This window comes from Schistocerca gregaria, chromosome 5 (assembly GCF_023897955.1).
Source record: "Schistocerca gregaria isolate iqSchGreg1 chromosome 5, iqSchGreg1.2, whole genome shotgun sequence".
NCBI lineage: Eukaryota > Metazoa > Arthropoda > Insecta > Orthoptera > Acrididae > Schistocerca > Schistocerca gregaria.
The window spans coordinates 94,168,886-94,188,925 of NC_064924.1; positions in this window are offsets into that span (position 1 = coordinate 94,168,886).

Below are 20,040 nucleotides of genomic sequence, written 5' to 3' on the forward strand. Positions count from 1 at the left end.
TGGGAGGCTACAAGCAGTGGCCGTAAGCACTCGTGTCCCCTGGAGAAAAGTCACCATTGACCCTGCAGTATTTAATCGCGACGCAATTTCTGTGTTGCATCATCAATATGAGGGTTTGAGAGTTACTGTAATCGATTTGTCATGCATTGGGAATAAGAACAAGCCTCGCATGGGAGGCTACAAGCAGTGGCCGTAAGCACTCTTGACCCTTGGAGAAAAGTCGCCATTGACCCTGCAGTATTTAATCGCGACGCAATTTCTGTGTTGCATCATCAATATAACTGTTCGAGAGATACAGTAATCGATTTGTTATGCATCGGGAACAAGGACAAGCCTCACATGGGAGGCTACAAGCAGTTGCCGTAAGCACTCGTGTAACTTGGAGTAAAGTCGCCATTGACACTGCAGTATTTAATCGCGACGCAATTTCTGAGTTGCATCATCAATATGAGCGTTCGAGAGTTACAGTAATCGATTTGTTATGCATCGAGAACAAGGACAAGCCTCGCATGGAAGGCTACAAACAGTTGCCGTAAGCACTCGTCTCCCTTGGAGGAAAGTCGCCATTGACCCTGCATTATTTAATCGCTGCGATATTTCTGTGTTGCTTCATCAATATGAGGGTTCGAGAGTAACAGTAATCGATTTGTTATGCATCGGGAACAAGGACAAGCCTCACATGGGAGGCTACAAGCAGTAGCCGTAAGCACTCGTGTCCCTTGGATTAAAGTCGCTATTGACCCTGCAGTATTTAATCACGACGCAATTTCTGTGCTGCATCATCAATATGAGGGTTCGAGAGTTACAGTAATCGATTTGTTATGCATCGAGAACAAGGATAAGCCCCGCATGGGAGGCTACAAGCCGTGGCCGTAAGCACTCGTGTCTCTTCGAAAAATGTCGCCATTGACCCTGCAGTATTTAATCGCGAAGCAATTTCTGTTTTGCATCATCAATATGAGTGTTCGAGAGTTACAGTAATCGATTTGATATGCACCGGGAACAACCACAAGCCTCGCATGGGAGGCTACAAATAGTGACCGTAAGCACACCCGTACCTTGCAGATACGTCGCCAGGCACCCTGCAGTATTTATTCGCGGCGCAATTTCTGTGTTGCATTATCAATATGAGGGTTCGAGAGTTACAGTAATCGATTTGTTATGCATCGGGAACAAGCACAAGCCGCGCATTGGAGGCTACAAACAGTGGCCGTAAGCACTCGTGTCCCTTGGGGAAAAGTCGCCATTGACCCTGCAGTATTTAATCGCAATGCAATTTCTCTGTTTCGTCATCAATATGAGGGTTCGAGAGTTACAGTAAACGATTTGTTATGTATCGGGAACAAGGACAAGCGTCGCATGGGAGGCTACAAGCAGTGGCAAATCACTCGTGTCCCTTGGAGAAAAGTCGCCAATGACCCTGGAGTATTTAATTACTGCGCCACTTCTATGTGGCATCATCAATTTGAAGTTTCGAGAGTTACAGTAATCGATTTGTTATGCATCGAGAATAAGGACAAGCTTCGCATGGGAGGCTACAAGTATTTGCCATAAGCACTCGTGTCCCTTGGAGAAAAGTCGCCATTGACCCTGCAGTATTTAATCGTGACGCAATTTATGTGTTGCATCATCACTATGAGGGTTAGAGAGTTACAGTAATCGATTTGTTATGCATCAGGAACAAGGACAAACCTCGCATGGGAGGCTACAAGCAGTGAGTGTAAGCACTCTTGTCCCTCGGGGAAACGTCGCCAGTCACATAGCAGTATTTAATCCTGACGCAAATTCTGTGTTGCATCATCAATATGAGGGTTCCAGAGTTACAGTAATCGATTTGTTATGCATCGAGAATAAGGACAAGCTTCTCATGGGAGGCTACAAGCAGTTGCCATAAGCACTCGTGTCCCTTGGAGAAAAGTCGCCATTGACCCTGCAGTATTTAATCGCGAAGCAATTTCTGTGTTGCATCATCAATATGAGGGTTCGAGAGTTACAGTAATCAATTTGTTATGCAGCGGGAACAAGGCCAAGACTTGCCTGGGAGGCTACAAGTATTGACCATAAGCACTCGCGTACCGTGGAGATATGTCGCCAGGCAACCTGCAGTACTTTATCACGGTGCAATTTCTGTGTTGCATCGTCTATATGAGGGTTCCAGAGTTACAGTAATCGATTTGTTATGCATCGGCAACAAGGACAAGCCTCGCATGGGAGGCTACAAGCAGTGGCCGTAAGCACTCGAGTCCCTTGGAAAAAGTCGCCATTGACCCGGCAGTATTTAAACGTGACACAATTTCTGTGTTGCATCATCAATATGAGGGTTCGAGAGTTATAGTAATCGATTTGTTATGCTTCGGGAACAAGGACAAGCATCGCATGGGAGGCTACAACCTGTGACCGTAAGCACTCGTGTCCCTTGGAGAAAAGTCGCAAGGCACCCTGCAGTATTTAATCGCGACGCAATTCCTGTGTTGCATCATCAATATGAGGGTTCGAGAGATACAGTAATCGATTTGTTATGCATCGGCAACAAGGACGAGCCTCGCATGGGAGGCTACAAGCATTGGCTGTAAGCACTCGTGTCCCTTGGAAAAAAGTCGCCATTGACCCTGCAGGTTTTAAACGCGAAGCAATTTCTTTGTTGCATCATCAATATGAGGGTTCGAGAGATACAGTAATCGATTTGTTATGTATCGTGAACAAGGACAAGCCTCGCATGAGAGGCAACATGCAGTGGCCGGAGGCACTCGTGTCCCTTGGAGAAAAGTCGCTATTGACCCTGCAGTATTTTATCGCGACGCAATTTCTTTGTTGCATCATCAATATGAGGGTTCGAGAGATACAGTAATCGGTTTGTTATGCATCGGGAACAAGGACAAGCCTCGCATGGGAGGCTACAAGCAGTGGTTGTAAGCACTCGTATCCCTTGGAGAAAAGTCGCCATTGACCCTGCAGTATTTAATAGCGACGCAGTTTTTGAGTTGCATCATCAATATGAGGTTACGAGTGTTACAGTTATCGATTTGTTATGCATCGGGAACAAGCACAAGCCTCGCAAGGGAGGCTGCAACCAGTGTCCGTAAGCACTCCTGTCCCTTGGAGAAAAGTTGCCAGGCACCCTGCAGTATTTAATCGCGACGCAAGTCCTGTGTTGCATCATCAATATGAGGGTTCGAGAGTTGCAGTAATCTATTAGTTATGCATCGGGAACAAGCACAAGCCTCGCATGAGAGGTTGCAATTAGTGACCATAAGCACTCGCGTACCTTCGAGATATGTCGCAAGGCACCTTGCAGTATTTAATCGCGACACAATTTCTGTGTTGCATCGACAATATGAGGGTTCGAGAGTGACAGGAATCGATTTGTTATGCATCGGGAACAAGGACAAGCCTCGCATGGGAGGCTACAAGTTGGGACCATAAGCACACGCGTACCTTGGAGATATGTCGCCAGGCACCCTGCAGTATTTAATCGCGACTCAGTTTTTGTGTTGCATCATCAATATGAAGTTACGAGTGTTACAGTAAACAATTTGTTATTCATCGGGAACAAGCACAAGCCTCGCATGCGAGTCTGCAAGCAGTGGCCGTAAGCACTCTTGTCACTTTGAGAAAAGTCGCCAGGCACCCTGCAGTATTTAATCGTGACGCAATTTCTGTGTTGCACCATCATTATGTGGGTTCGAGAGTTACAGTCATCGATTTATTATGCATCGGGAACAAGGACAACCCTCGCATGGGAGGCTACAAGCAGTGGCCTTAAGCACTTGTGTCCCTTGGAGAAAAGTCGCCAGGCACCCTACAGTATTTAATCGCGAGGCAATTTCTGTGTTGCACCATCAATATGAGGGTTGGAGACTTACAGTAATCGTTTTGTTATGCATCGGGAACAAGGACAACCCTCGCATGGGAGTCTACAATCAGTGGCCCGAAGCACTCGTGTCCCTTGGAGAAAAGTCGCAATGCACCATGTAGTATTTAATCGCGACGCTATTTCTTTGTTGCATCATCAATATGATGGTTCGAGCGTTACAGTAATCGATTTGTATTGCATCGGGAACAAGCACAAGTCTCGCATGGGAGTTTAGAAGCAGTGGCCGTAAGCACTTCTGTCCCTTGGAGAAATGTCGCCAGGCACCCTGCTGTATTTTATCGCCAGGCAATTTCTGTCTTGCATCATCAATATAAGGGTTCGAGAGTTACAGTAATCGATTAGTTATGCATCGGGAACAAGTACAAGCCTCGCATGGGAGGCTGCAAGTAGTGAACATAAGCACTCGGGTATCTTGGAGATATGTCGCAAGGCACCCTGCAGTATATAATCGCGACGCAATTTCTGTGTTGCATCATCAATATGATGGTTAGAGAATTACAGTAATCGATTTGTTATGTATCGGGAACAAGGACAAGACTCGCATGGGAGTCTACAAGCAGTGGCTGTGTGCACTCCTGTCCCTTGGAGAAAAGTCGCCAGGCTCCCTGAAGTATTTAATGGCGACGCAATTTCTGTGTTGAATCCTCAATATGACTGTTCCAGGGTTACACTAATCGATCTGTTATGCATCGGGAACAAGGACAAGCCTCGCATGGGAGGCTACAAGTAGTGACAATAAGATCTCGCGTGCCTTGGAGATATGTCGCCAGGCACCCTGCAGTATTCAATCGCGACGCAGTTTTTGTGTTGCATCATCAACATGATTGTACGAGTGTTACAGTAATCGATTTGTTATGCATCGGGAACAAGGACAAGCCTCTCATGGGAGGCTAAAAGCAGTGGCCGTAAGCACTTCTGTTTCTTGGAGAAATGTCGCCAGGCACCCTGCTCTATTTTATCGCGATTTAATTTCTGTGTTGCATCATAAATATAAGGGTTCGAGAGTTACAGTAATCGATTAGTGATGCATCGAGAACAAGGACAAGCCTCGCATGGGGGGCTGCAAGTAGTGAACATAAGCACTCGCGTATCTTGGAGATATGTCGCATGGCATCCTGCAGTATATAATCGTGACGCAATTTATGTGTAGCATCATCAATATGAGGGTTCGAGCGTTCCAGTAATCGATTTGTCATGCATCGGGAACAAGCAGATACCTCGCATGGGAAGCTACAAGTAGTGACCATAAGCTCTCGCCTACCTTGGAGATATGTCGCCATTTACCCTGCTGTATTTAATCCGGCGCAATTCCTGTGTTGCATCATCAATATGAGGGTTCGAGAGTCACGGTAATCGATTTGCTATGCATCGGGAACAAGGACAAGCCTCGCATGGGAGTCTACATGCAGTGGCTGTAAGCACTCGTGTCAATAAAAGAAAAGTCCCCAGGCACCCTGCAGTATTTAATCGCGACGCAATTTCTGTGTTGCATCATCAATATGAGGGTTCGAGCGATCCAGTTATCCATTTGCCATGCATCGGGAACAAGCAGATTCCTCGCATGGGAGGCTACATGCAGTGGCTGTGAGCACTCCTCTCCCTTGGAGAAAAGTCGCCAGGCACCCTGCAGTATTGAATCGTGACGCAATTTCTGTGTTGCATCATCAATATGAGGTTCCGAGAGTTACAGTAATCAATTTGTTATGCATCGGGAACAAGCAAAAGCCTCGCATGGGAAGCTACAAGCAGTGGCCGTAAACACTCATGTCCCTTGGAGAAAAGTCGCCAGGCACCCTGCAGTAATTAATCGCGAAGCAATTTATGTGTTGGATCATCAATATGAGGGATCCAGAGTTACACTAATCGATTTGTTATGCATCGGGAACAAGGACAAGCCTCGCATGGGAGGCTACATGTAGTGACCATAAGCACTCACGTACCTTGGAGTTGTGTCACCAGGCAACCTGCAGTATTCAATAGCGCCGCAATTTTTTTGTTGCATCATCAATATGAGGGTACGTTAGTTAAAGTAAACGATTTTTTATGCATAGGGAACAAGGACAAGCCTCGCATGGGAGGCTACAAGCGGTGGCCGTAAGCACTCGTGTCCCATGGAGAAAATACGAAAGACACCCGGCAGTATTTAATCGAGACGCAATTACTGTGTTGCATCACTAATACGAGGGTTCCAGAGATACACAAATCGATTTATTATGCATCGGTAACAAGGACAAGCCCCGCATGGGAGGCTACAAGACGTGGCCGAACGCACTCGTGTCCCTTGGAGAAATGTTGAAATTGAATCTGCAGTATTTAATCACGACGCAGTTTCTGTGTTGCATTATCAATATGATGGTTGGAGAGTTACAGCAAACGATTTGTTATGCATCGAGAACAAGCACAAGCCTCGCAGGCGAGGCTATAAACAGTGGACGTAAGCACTCGTTTCCCTTGGAGAAAAGTCGCCAGGCACCCTGCAGTATTTAATTGCGACGCAAATTCTGTGTTGCATCATCAATATCAGGCTTCGAGAGTTACAGTAATCGATTTGTTATGCATCGGGAACAAGGATAAACCTCGCATGGGAGCTACAAGCAGTGGCCGTAAGCACTCAAGTCCCTCGGCGAATCGTCGCCAGGCGCCCAGCAGTATTTAATCGCGACGCAATTTCTGTGTTGCTTCATCAATATGACGGTTCGAGAGTTACAGTAATCGATTTGTTATGCATCGGAACCAAGGACAAACCTCGCATGGTAGGCTACAAGTAGGGACCATAAGCTCTCGCCTACCTTGGAGATATGTCGCCATAGACACTGCTGCATTTAATCACGACGCAATTCCTGTGTTGCATCATCAATATGAGGGTTCGAGAGTCACGGTAATCGATTTGCTATGCATCGGGAACAAGGACAAGCCTCGTATGGAAGTCTACATGCAGTGGCCGTAAGCACTCGTGTCCCTAAAAGAAAAGTCCCCAGGCACCCTGCAGTATTTAATCGCGACGCAATTTCTGTGTTGCATCATCAATATGAGGGTACGAGAGTTCCAGTAATCGATTTGTCATGCATCGGGAACAAGCACATGCCTCGCATGGGAGGCTACATCCAGTGGCTGTGAGCACTCCTGTCCCTTGGAGAAAAGTCGCCAGGCACCCTGCAGTATTTAATCGCGAAGCAATTTATGTGTTGGATCATCAATATGAGGGTTCCAGAGTTACACTAATCGATTTGTTATGCATCGGGAACAAGGACAAATCTCGCATGGGAGTCTACATGCAGTGGCCGTAAGCACTCGTGTCCCTAAAAGAAAAGTCCGCAGGCACCCTGCAGTATTTAATTGCGACGCAATTTCTGTGTTGCGTCATCAATGTGAGGGTTCGAGCGTTCCAGTAATCGATTTGTCATGCATCGGGAACAAGCAGATGCCTCGCATGGGAGGCTACATGCAGTGGCTGTGAGCACTCCTGTCCCTTGGAGAAAAGTCGCCAGGCACCCTGCAGTATTTAATCGAGACGAAATTTCTGTGTTGCATCATCAATACGAGGGTTCGAGCGTTACAGTAATCTATTTGTTATTCATCAGGAAGTAGCACAAGCCTCGCATGGGAGGCTACAAGTAGTGACCATAAGCACTCGCGTACCTTGGAGTTGTGTCGCCAGGCAACCTGCAGTATTCAATAGCGCCGCAATTTTTGTGTTGCATCATCAATATGAGGGTACGTTAGTTAAAGTAAACGATTTTTTATGCATAGGGAACAAGGACAAGCCTCGCATGGGAGACTACAAGACGTGGCCGTACGCACTCGTGTGTTTTGGAGAAATGTTGAAATTGAATCTGCAGTATTTAATCACGACGCAATTTCTGTGTTGCATTATCAATATGATGGTTGGAGAGTTACAGCAAACGATTTGTTATGCATCAAGAGCAAGCACAAGCCTCGCTTGCGAGGCTACAAGCAGTGGACGTAAGCACTCGTTTCCCTTGGAGAAAAGTCGCCAGGCACAATGCAGTATTTAATTGCGACGCAAATTCTATGTTGCATCATCATTATCAGGCTTCGAGAGTTACAGTAATCGATTTGTTATGCATCGGAAACAAGGTCAAGCCTCGCATGGGAGGATACAAGCAGTGGCTGTAAGCACTCGTGTCCCTTGGAGAAAAGTCGCCAGGCACCCTGCAGTATTTAATCGCGACGAAATTTCTGTGTTGCTTCATCAATATGAGGGCTCGAGTGTTTCAGTAATCGATTTGTTATGCATCGGGAACAAGTACAAGCCTTGCATGGGACGCTACAAGCAGTGGCCGTCAGCACTCGTGTATCTTGGAGAAAAGTCGCCCTTGACCCTGCAGTATTTAATCGCGACGCAATTTCTGTGTTGCATCATCAATAAGAGGGTTCGTGAGTTACAGTAATCGATTTGTTATGCAACGGGAACAAGGACAAGTCTCGCACGGGAGGCTACAAGCAGTGGCCGTAAGCACTCGTGTCCCTTTGATAAAAGTCGCCATTGACCCTGTAGTATTTAATCGCGACGCAATTTATGTAGTGCATCATCAATATGAAGGTTTCAGAGTTACACTAATCGATTTGTTATGCATCGGGAACAAGGACAAGCCCCGCATGGGAGTCTACAAGCAGTGGCCGTAAGCACTAGTGTCCCTAAAAGAAAAGTCCCCAGGCACCCTGCAGTATTTAATCGCGACGCAATTTCTGGGTTGCATTATCAATATGAGGGTTCAAGCGTTCCAGTAATCGATTTGTTATGCATCGGGAACAAGCAGAAGCCTCGCATGGGAGGCTACAAGCAGTGGCCGTAAGCACTCATGTCCCTTGGAGATAAGTCGCCAGGCACCCTGCAGTATTTAATCGCGACGAAATTTCTGTGTTGCATCATCAATACGAGGGTTCGAGAGTTACAGTAATCTATTTGTTATTCATCAGGAACTAGCACAAGCCTCGCATGGGAGGCTACAAGTAGTGACCATAAGCACTCGCGTACCTTGGAGTTGTGTCGCCAGGCAACCTGCAGTATTTAATAGCGCCGCAATTTTTGTGTTGCATCATCAATATGAGGGTACGTTAGTTAAAGTAAACGATTTTCTATCCATAGGGAACAAGGACAAGCCTCGCATGGGAGGCTACAAGCGGTGGCCGTAAGCACTCGTGTCCCATGGAGAAAATTCGAAAGGCAACCTGTAGTTTTTAATCGCGACGCAATCACTGTGTTGCATCATCAATATGAAAGTTCCTGAGTTACACAAATCGATTTGTTATGAATCGGTAACAAGGACAAGCCTCGCATGGGAGGCTACAAGCAGTGGCCGTAAGCACTCGAGTCAATTGGGGAAAAGTCGCCAGGCACCCTGCAGTATAGAATCGCGACGCAATTTCTGTGTTGCATCACCAATATGAGGGTTCGAGAGTTACAATATTCGATTTGTTATGCATCGGGAACAAGGTCAAGCCTTGATGGGAGGCTACAAGTGGTGACCATAAGCACTCGCGTACCTTTGAGAAAAGTCGCCAGGCATCCTGCAGTATTTAATCGCGACCCAATTTCTGTGTTGCATCATCAATATGAGGGATCGAGAGTTACAGTTATCGATTTGTTATGCATCGGGAACAAGGAGAAGCCTCGCATGGGAGGCTATAAGTTGTGACCACAAACACTCGCGTACCTTGGAGGTATTTCGCCATTGACCCTGCAGTATTTAATCGCGACGCAATTTCTGTGTTGCATCATTAATATGAGGGTTCGAGTGTTACAGTAGTCGATTTCTTATGCATCGGGAACAGGGCCAGGCCTTACATGGGAGGCTACAAGCAGTGGCCGTAAGCACTCATGTCCCTTGGAGAAAAGTCGCCAGGCACCCTGCAGTATTTAATCGCGACGCAATTTCTGTGTTGCGTCATCAACATGAGGGTTCGAGAGTTACAGTAATCGATTTGCTATGCATCGGGAACAAGGACAATTCTTGCAAGGGACGCTACAAATGGTGACCATAAGCACTCGCGTACCTTGGAGATAAGTCGATAGGCACACTGCAGTATTTAATCGCGACGCAATTTCTGTGTTGCATCATCAATATAAGGGCTCGTGAGTTACAGTAATCGATTTGTTATGCAACGGGAACAAGGACAAGCCTCGAACGGGAGGCTACAAGCAGGTGCCGTAAGCACTCGTGTCCCTTGTAGAAAAGTCGTCAGGCACCCTGCAGTATTGAATAGCGCCGCAATTTCTGTGTTGCGTCATCAATATGAGGTTTCGAGAGTTACAGTAATCAATTTGTTATGCAGCGGGAACAAGGACAAGACTTGCATGGGAGGCTACAAGTATTTACCATAAGCACTCGCGTACCGTGGAGATATGTCGCCAGACACCTTGCAGTATTTAATCGCGAAGCAATTTCTGTGTTGCATCATCAATATGAGGGTTTGAGAGTTACAGTAATCGATTTCTTGTGCATCGGGAACAAGGACAAGCCCTGCATGGGAGGCTAAAAGCAGTGGCCGTAAGCACTCGTGTCCCTTGGGAAAAAGTCGCCAGGCACCCTGCAGTATTTAATCGCGACGCAATTTCTGTGTTGCGTCATCAATATGAGGGTTCGAGAGTTACAGTAATCGAATTGTTATGCATCGGGAACAAGGACAAAACCTTGCTTGGGAGGCTACAAGTGGTGACCATAAGCACTCGTGTCCCTTGGAGAAAAGTCGCCAGGCGTCCTGCAGTATTTCATCGCGACGCAATTTCTGTGTTGCATCATCAGTATGAGGGTTCGAGAGTTACACTTATCGACTTGTTAGGCATCGGGAATAAGGACAAGCCTCGCATGGGTGGCTATAAGTTGTGACCATAAGCACTCGCGTATCTTATAGATATGTCGCCAGGCACCCTGCAGTACTTCATCGCGATGCAATTTCTGTGTTGCATTATCAATAAGAGGGTTCGAGAGTTACAGTAATTGATTTGTTAGGCATCGGGAACAAGGACAAGCCTCGCATGGGAGGCTACAAGTTGTGACCATAAACACTCGCGTACCTTGGAGGTATGTCGCCATTGACCCTGCAGTATTTAATCGCGACGCAATTTCTGTGTTGCATCATTAATATGAGGGTTCGAGTGTTACAGTAGTCGATTTGTTATGCGTCGGGAACAAGGACCAGCCTTGCATGTGAGGCTACAAGCAGTGGCCGTAAGCACTCGTGTCCCTTGCCGAAAAGTCGCCAGGCACCCTGCAGTATATAATCGCGACGCAATTTCTGTGTTGCGTCATCAACATGAGGGTTCGAGAGTTACAGTAATTGATTTGTTATGCATCCGGAACAAGGACAAGCCTCGCATGGGAGGCTATAAGATGTGACCACAAACACTCGTGTACCTTGGATGTATGTCACCAGGAACCCTGCAGTATTTAATCGAGACGCAATTTCTGTGTTGCATCATCAATATGAGGGTTCGAGAGTTACAGTAATCGATTAGTTATGCATCGTGAACATGGACAAGCCTCGCATGGGAGGCTATAAGTTGTGACCATAAGCACACGCGTACCTTGGTGTTATTTCGATAGGCACCCTGAAGTATTTAATCGCGACGCAATTTCTGTGTTGCATCATCAATATGAGGGTTCGAGAGTTACAGTAATCGATTTGTTATGCATCGGGAACAAGGACAAGCGTTGCATGGGAGGCTACAAGCAGTTGCCGTAAGCACTCGTGACCCTGGGGGAAAAGTCGCCAGACACCCTGCAGTATTTAATCGCGACACAATTTCTGTGTTGCATCATCAATATGAGGGTTCGAGAGATACAGTAATCGATTTGTTATGCATCGGGAACAAGGACTAGCCTTGCATGGGAGGCTACAACAATTGTCGTAAGCACTCGCGTCCCTTGGAGAAAAGTCGACAGGCACCCTGCAGTATTTAATCGCGTGGCAATTTCTGTGTTGCATCATCAATATGAGGGTTCGAGAGTTACAGTAATCAATTTGTTATGCAGCGGGAACAAGGCCAAAACTTGCATGGGAGGCTACAAGTATTTACCATAAGCATTCGCGTACCGTGGAGATATGTCGCCAGCACCCTGCAGTATTTAATCACGACGCAATATCTGTGTTGCATCATCAATATGAGGGTTCGAGAGTTACAGTTACCGTTTTGTTATGCATTGGGAACAAGGACAAGCCTCGCATGGAAACTATAATTTGTGACCATAAGCACTTGAGTACCTTGGAGATATGTCGCCAGGCACCCTCCAGTATTTCATCGCGACGCAATTTCTGTGTTGCATCATTAATATGAGGGTTCGAGTGTTACAGTAATCGATTTGTTATGCATCAGGAACAAGGACAAGCCTTGCATGTGAGGCTACAAGCAGTGGCCGTAAGCACTCGTGTCCCTTGCGGAAAAGTCGCCAGGCACCCTGCAGTATTTAATCGCGACGCAATTTCTGTGTTGCGTCATCAATATCAGGGTTCGAGAGTTACAGTCATCGATTTTGTTATGCATCGGGAACAAGGACAAGTCGCGCACGGGAGGCTACAAGGAGTGGCCATAAGCACTCGTGTCCCATGGAGAAAAGTCGCCTGGCACCCTGCAGTATTTAATCGCGACGCAATATCTGTGTTTCATCATCAATATGAGCTTTCGAAAGTTACAGTAATCGATTTGTTATGCATCGGGAACAAGGAGAAGCCTTGCATGAGAGGCTACAATCAGTGGTCGTAAGCACTCGTGTCCCTTGGCGAAAAGGAGACAGGCAGCCTGCAGTATATAATCGCGAGGTAATTTCTGTGTTGCATCATCAATATGAGGGTTCGAGAGTTACAGTAATTGATTTGTTATGCATCGGGAACAAGGACAAGCCTCGCATGGGAGGCTATAAGTTGTGACCACAAACACTCGCGTACCTTGAAGGTACGTCGCCAGGCACGCTGCAGTATTTAATTGAGACGCAATTTCTGTGTTGCATCATCAATATGAGGGTTCGAGAGTTACAGTAATCGATTAGTTATGCATCGTGAACAAGGACAAGCCTCGCATGGGAGGCTATAAGTTGCGACTATAAGCACTCGCGTACCTTGGAAATTTTTCGATAGGCACCCTGCAGTAATTAATCGCGGCGCAATTTCTGTGCTGCATCATCAATATGAGGGTTCGAGAGTTACAGTAATCGATTTGTTATGTATCGGGAACAAGGAAAAGACTTGCATGGGAGGCTACAAGCAGTGGCTGTAAGCACTCGAGTCCCTGGGGGAGAAGTCGCCAGGCACCCTGCAGTATTTAATCGCGACGCAATTTCTGTGTTGCATCATCAATATGAGGGTTCGAGAGTTACAGTAATCGATTTGTTATGCAACGGGAACAAGGACAAGCCTCGAACGGGAGGCTACAAGCAGGTGCCGTAAGCACTCGTGTCCCTTGGAGAAAAGTCGCCAGGCACCCTGCAGTATTCAATAGCGCCACAATTTCTGTGTTGCATCATCAATATGAGGGTTCGAGAGTTACAGTAATCGATTTGTAATGCATCGGGAACAAGGACAAGCCTTGCATGTGAGGCTACAACAGTGGTCGTAAGCACTCGTGTCCCTTGGAGAAAAGTCGCCTGGCACCCTGCAGTATTTAATCGCGACGCAATTTCTGTGTTGCATCATCAATATGAGGGCTCGTGAGTTACAGTAATCTATTTGTTATGCAGCGGGAACAAGGCCAAGACTTGCATGGGAGGCTACAAGTATTTAAAATAAGCACTCGCGTACCGTGGAGATATGTCGCCAGACACCCTGCAGTATTTAATCGCGACGCAATTTCTGTGTTGCATCATCAATATGAGGGTTCGAGAGTTACAGTTATCGATTTGTTATGCATCGGGAACAAGGACAAGCCTCGCATGGGAGACTGTAAGTTGTGACCATAAGCACTCGAGTACCTTGGAGATATGTCGCCAGGCACCCTCCAGTATTTAATCGCGACGCAATTTCTGTGTTGCATCATAAATATGATGGTTCGAGAGTTACAATAATCGATTTCTTATGCATCGGGAACAAGGACAAGCCTTGCATGGGAGGCTACAAGCAGTGGCCGTAAGCACTCGTGTCCCTTGGGAAAAAGGCGCCAGGCACCCTGCAGTATTTAATCGCGACGATATTTCTGTGTTGCATCATCAATATGAGGGCTCGTGAGTTACAGTAATCGATTTGTTATGCAACGGGATCAAGGACAAGTATCGCTCGGGAGGCTACAAGCAGTGGCCATAAGCACTCGTGTCCCTTGGAGAAAAGTCGCCTGGCACCCTGCAGTATTTAATCGCGACGCAATTTCTGTGTTTCATCATAAATATGAACTTTCGAGAGTTACAGTAATCGATTTGTTATGCTTCGGGAACAAGGACAAGCCTTGCATGGGAGGCTACAAGCAGTGGTCGTAAGCACTCGTGTCCCATGGAGAAAAGTCGCCTGGCACCCTGCAGTATTTAATCGCGACGCAATTTCTGTGTTTCATCATCAATATGAGCTTTCGAAAGTTACAGTAATCGATTTGTTATGCATCGGGAACATGGACAAGCCTTGCATGAGAGGCTACAATCAGTGGTCGTAAGCACTCGTTTCCCTTGGCGAAAAGTCGACAGGCACCCTGCAGTATATAATCACGAGGCGATTTCTGTGTTACATCATCACTATGAGGGTTCGAGAGTTACAGTAATTGATTTGTTATGCATCGGGAACAAGGACAAGCCTCGCATGGGAGGCTATAAGTTGTGACCACAAACACTCGCGTACCTTGGAGGTATGTCGCCGGGCACCCTGCAGTATTTCATCGTGACGCAATTTCTGTGTTGCATCGTCACTATGAGGGTTCGAGAGTTACAGTTATCGATGTGTTATGTATCGGGAACAAGGACAAGCCTCGCATGGGCGGCTATATGTTGTGACCATAAACACTCGCGTACCTTGGAGGTATTTCGATAGGCACCCTCAAGTATTTAATCGCCACGCTATTTCTGTGTTGCATCATCAAAATGAGGGTTCGTGAGTTACAGTAATCGATTTGTTAAGCAACGGGAACAAGGTAAAGTCGCGCACGGGAGACTTCAAGCAGTGGCCATAAGCACTCGTGTCCTTTGGAGAAAAGTCGCCTGGCACCCTGCAGTATTTAATCGCGACGCAATTTCTGTGTTTCATCATAAATATGAACTTTCGAGAGTTACAGTAATCGATTTGTTATGCTTCGGGAACAAGGACAAGCCTTGCATGGGAGGCTACAAGCAGTGGTCGTAAGCACTCATGTCCCATGGAGAAAAGTCGACAGGCACCCTGCAGTATTTAATCGCGAGGCGATTTCTGTGTTGCATCATCAATATGAGGGTACGACAGTTAGAGTAATGGATTTGTTATGAATCGGGAACAAGGACAAGCCTTGCATGAGAGGCTACAATCAGTGGTCGTAAGCACTCGTGTCCCTTGGCGAAAAGTCGACAGGCACCCTGCAGTATATAATCGCGAGGCAATTTCTGTGTTGCATCATCAATATCAGGGTTCGAGAGTTACAGTAATTGATTTGTTATGCATCGGGAACAAGGACAAGCCTCGCATGGGAGGCTATACGTTGTGACCACAAACACTCGCGTACCTTGTAGGTATGTTGCCAGGCACCCTGCAGTATTTAATTGAGACGCAATTTCTATGTTGCATCATCAATATGAGGGTTCGAGAGTTACAGTAATCGATTTGTTATGCATCAGGAACAAGGACAAGCCTTGCATGGGAGGCTACAAGCAGTGGCCGTAAGCACTCGTGTCCCTGGGGGAAAAGTCGACAGGCACCCTGCAGTATTTAATCGCGACGCAATTTCTGTGTTGCATCATCAATATGAGCGTTCGAGAGTTACAGTAATCGATTTGTTATGCAACGGGAACAAGGACAAGCCCCGAACGGGAGGCTTCAAGCAGTTGCCGTAAGCACTCGTGTCCCTTGGAGAAAAGTCGCCAGGCACCCAGCAGCATTGAATCGCGCCACAATGACTGTGTTGCATCTTCAATATGGGGGTTAGAGAGTTACAGTATTCGATTTGTTATGCATCGGGAACAAGGACAGGCCTTGCATGGGAGGCTACAACAGTGGTCGTAAGCACTTGTGTCCCGCGGAGAAAAGTCGACAGGCACCCTGCAGTATTTAATCGCGAGGCAATTTCTGTGTTGCATGATCAATATGAGGGTTCGCGAGTTACAGTAATCAATTTGTTATGCAGCCGGAACAAGGCCAAGACTTGCATGGGAGGCTACAAGTATTGACCATAAGCACTCGCGAAACGTGGAGATATGTCGCCAGGCACCATGCAGTATTTAATCGCGACGCAATTTCTGTGTTGCATCATCAATATGAGGGTTCGAGAGTTACAGTAATCGATTTCTTATGCATCGGGAACAAGGACAAGCCTTGCATGGGAGGCTACAAGCAGTGGCCGTTAGCACTCGTGTCCTTTGGGGAAAAGTCGCCAGGCACCCTGCAGTATTTAATCGCGACGCAATTTCTATATTGCGTCATCAATATGAGGGTTCGAGAGTTACAGTAATCGATTTGTTATGCATCGGGAACAAGGACAAACCTTGCATGGGAGGCTACAAGTGGTGACCATAAGCACTCGTGTCCCTTGGAGAAAAGTCGCCAGGCATCCTGCAGTATTTCATCGCGACGCAATTTCTGTGTTGCATCATCAATATGAGAGTTCGAGAGTTACAGTTATCGATTTGTTATGCATCGGGAACAAAGAAAAGCCTTGCATGGGAGGCTACAAGTGGTGACCATAAGCACTCGCGTACCTTGAAGAAAAGTCGCCAGGCATCCTGCAGTATTTCATCGTGACGCAATTTCTTAGTTGCATCATCAATATGAGGGTTCAAGAGTTACAGTTATCGATTTGTTATGCATCGGGAAAAAGGACAAGCCTCATATCGGAGGCTATAAATTGTAACCGTAAGCAATCACGTACCTTGGCGATATGTCGCCAGGCAGCCTGCAGTATTTAATCGCGACGCAATTTCTGTTAGCATCATCAATATGAGGGTTCGTGAGTTACAGTAATCGATTTGTTAGGCATCGGGAACAAGGACTAGCCTTGCATGGGAGGCTACAATTAGTTGTCGTAAGCACTCGTGTCCCTTGGAGAAAAGTCGACAGGCACCCTGCAGTATATAATCACGAGGCAATTTCTGTGTTGCATCATCAATATCAGGGGCCGAGAGTTACAGTAATTGTTTGTTATGCATCGGGAACAAGGACAAACCTCGCATGGGAGGCTATAAGATGTGACCATATACACTAGCGTACCTTGGAGGTAAGTCGCCAGGCATCCTGCAGTATTTCGTCGCGACGCAATTTCTGTGTTGCATCATCAATATGAGAGTTCGAGAGTTACAGTTATCGATTTGTTATGCATCGGGAACAAGGACAAGCCTCGCAAGGGAGGCTATAAGTTGTGTCCATAAGCTCTCGCGTACCTTAGAGAAATGTCGCCAGGCACTCTGCAGTATTTAATCGCGACGCAATTTCTGTGTTGCATCATCAATATGAGGGTTTGAGAGTTACAGTAATTCATTTGTTATTCATCGGGAACAAGGACAAGCCTCGCATGGGAGGCTATAAGTTGTGACCACAAACACTCGCGTACCTTGGATGTATGTCGCCAGGCACCCTGCAGTATTTTTTTTAATCGAGATGCAATTTCTGGTTTGCATCATCAATATGAGGGTTCGAGAGTTACAGTAATCGATTTGTTATGCATCGGGAACATGGACAAGCCTTGCATGGGAGGCTACAAGTGGTGACCATAATCACTCACGTACCTTGGAGAAAAGTCGCCGGGCATCCTGCAGTATTTCATCGTGACACAATTTCTGTGTTGCATCATCAATATGAAGGTTCGAGAGTTCCAGTTATCGATTTGTTATGCATCGGGAACAAGGACAAGCCTTGCACTGGAGGCTATAAGATGTGACCATAAGCACTCGCGTACCATGGAAGTATTTCGATAGGCACATTGCAGTATTTAATCGCGACGCAATTTCTGTGTTGCATCATCAATATGATTGTTCGAGAGTTACAGTAATCGATTTGTTATGCATCTGGAACAAGGACAAGCCTCGCATGGGAGGCTACAAGCAGTGGCCGTAAGCACTCGTATCCCTGGGGAAAAAGGCGCCGCGCAACCTGCAGTATTTAATCGCGACGCTATTTCTGTGTTGCATCATCAATACGAGGGGTCGAGAATTACAGTAATCGATTTGTTATGCATCGGGAACAAGGACAAGCCTTGCATGAGAGGCTACAACAGTGGTCGTAAGCACTCGTGTCCCTTGGAGAAAAGTCGACAAGCACCCTGCAGTATTTAATCGCGAGGCAATTTCTGTATTGCATCATCAATATGAGGGTTCGAGAGTTACAGTAATCAATTTGTTATGCAGCGGGAACAAGGCCAAGACTTGCGTGGGAGGCTACAAGTATAGACCATAAGCACTCGCGTACTGTGGACATATGTCGCCAGGCACCCTGCAGTATTAAATCGCGACGCGATTTCTGTGTTGCATCATCAATATGAGGGTTCGAGTGTTACAGTAATCGATTTGTTATGAATCGGGAACAAGGACCGTAAGCACTCGTGTCCCTTGGGGAAAAGTCTCCAGGCACCCTGCAGTATTTAATCGCGACGCAATTTCTGTGTTGCATCATCAATATGAGGGTTCGTGAGTTACAGTAATCGATTTGTTATGCAACGTCAACAAGGAGAAGTCTCGCACGGGAGGCTACAAGCAGTGGCCATAAGCACTCGTGTCCCTTGGAGAAAAGTCGACAGGCACCCTGCAGTATTTAATCGCGAGGCAATTTCTGTGTTGCATCATCAATATGAGGGTTTGAGAGTTACAGTAATTGATTTGTTATGCATCGGGAACAAAAACAAGCTTCGCATGGGAGGCTATAAATTGTGACCACAAACACTCGCGTACCTTGGAGGTATGCCGTCCGGCACCCTGCAGTATTTAATCGCGACGCAATTTCTGTGTTGAATTATCAATATGAGGGTTCGAGAGTTACAGTTATCGATTTGTTATGCATCACGGACAAGGACAAGCCTCCCATGGGAGGCTATAAGTTGTGACCATAAACACTGGCGTACTTAGGAGGTATTTCGATAGGCACCCTGCAGTATTTAGTCGCGACGCAATTTCTATGTTGTATCATCAATATGAAGGTTCGAGAGTTACAGTAATCGATTTGTTATGCGTCGGGAACAAGGACGAGCCTCGCATGGGAGGCTACAAGCAGTGGTCGTAAGCACTCGTGTCCCTTGGAGAAAAGTCGACAGGCACCCTGCAGTATTTAATCGCGAGGCAATTTCTGTGTTGCATCATCAATATGAGGGTTCGAAAGTTACAGTAATCAATTTGCTATGCAGCGGGAACAAGGCCAAGACTTGCATGGGAGGCTGCAAGTATTGACGATAAGCACTCGCGTACCGTGGAGATATGTCGCCAGGCACCCTGCAGTATTTAATCACGGTGCAATTTCTGTGTTGCATCATCAATATGAGGGTTTGAGAGTTACAGTAATCGATTTGTTATTCAACGGTAATAAGGACACGCCTTGAACGGGAGGCTACAAGCAGTTGCTGTAAGCACTCGTGTCCCTTGGAGAAAAGTCGCCTGGAGCCCTGCAGTATGGAATCGCGACGCAATTCTACGTTGCATCATCAATATGAGTGTTCGAGAGTTACAGTTATCGATTTGTTATGCATCGGGAACAAAGAAAAGCCTTGCATGGGAGGCTACAAGTGGTGACCATAAGCACTCGCGTACCTTGAAGAAAAGTCGCCAGGCATCCTGCAGTATTTCATCGTGACGCAATTTCTGAGTTGCATCATCAATATGAGGGTTCGAGAGTTACAGTTATCGATTTGTTATGCATCGGGAAAAAGGACAAGCCTCATATCGGAGGCTATAAATTGTGACCATAAGCAATCACGTACCTTGGCGATATGTCGCCAGGCAGCCTGCAGTATTTAATCGCGACGCAATTTCTGTTAGCATCATTAATATGAGGGTTCGTGAGTTACAGTAATCGATTTGTTAGGCATCGGGAACAAGGACAAGCCTTGCATTGGAGGCTACAAGCAGTAG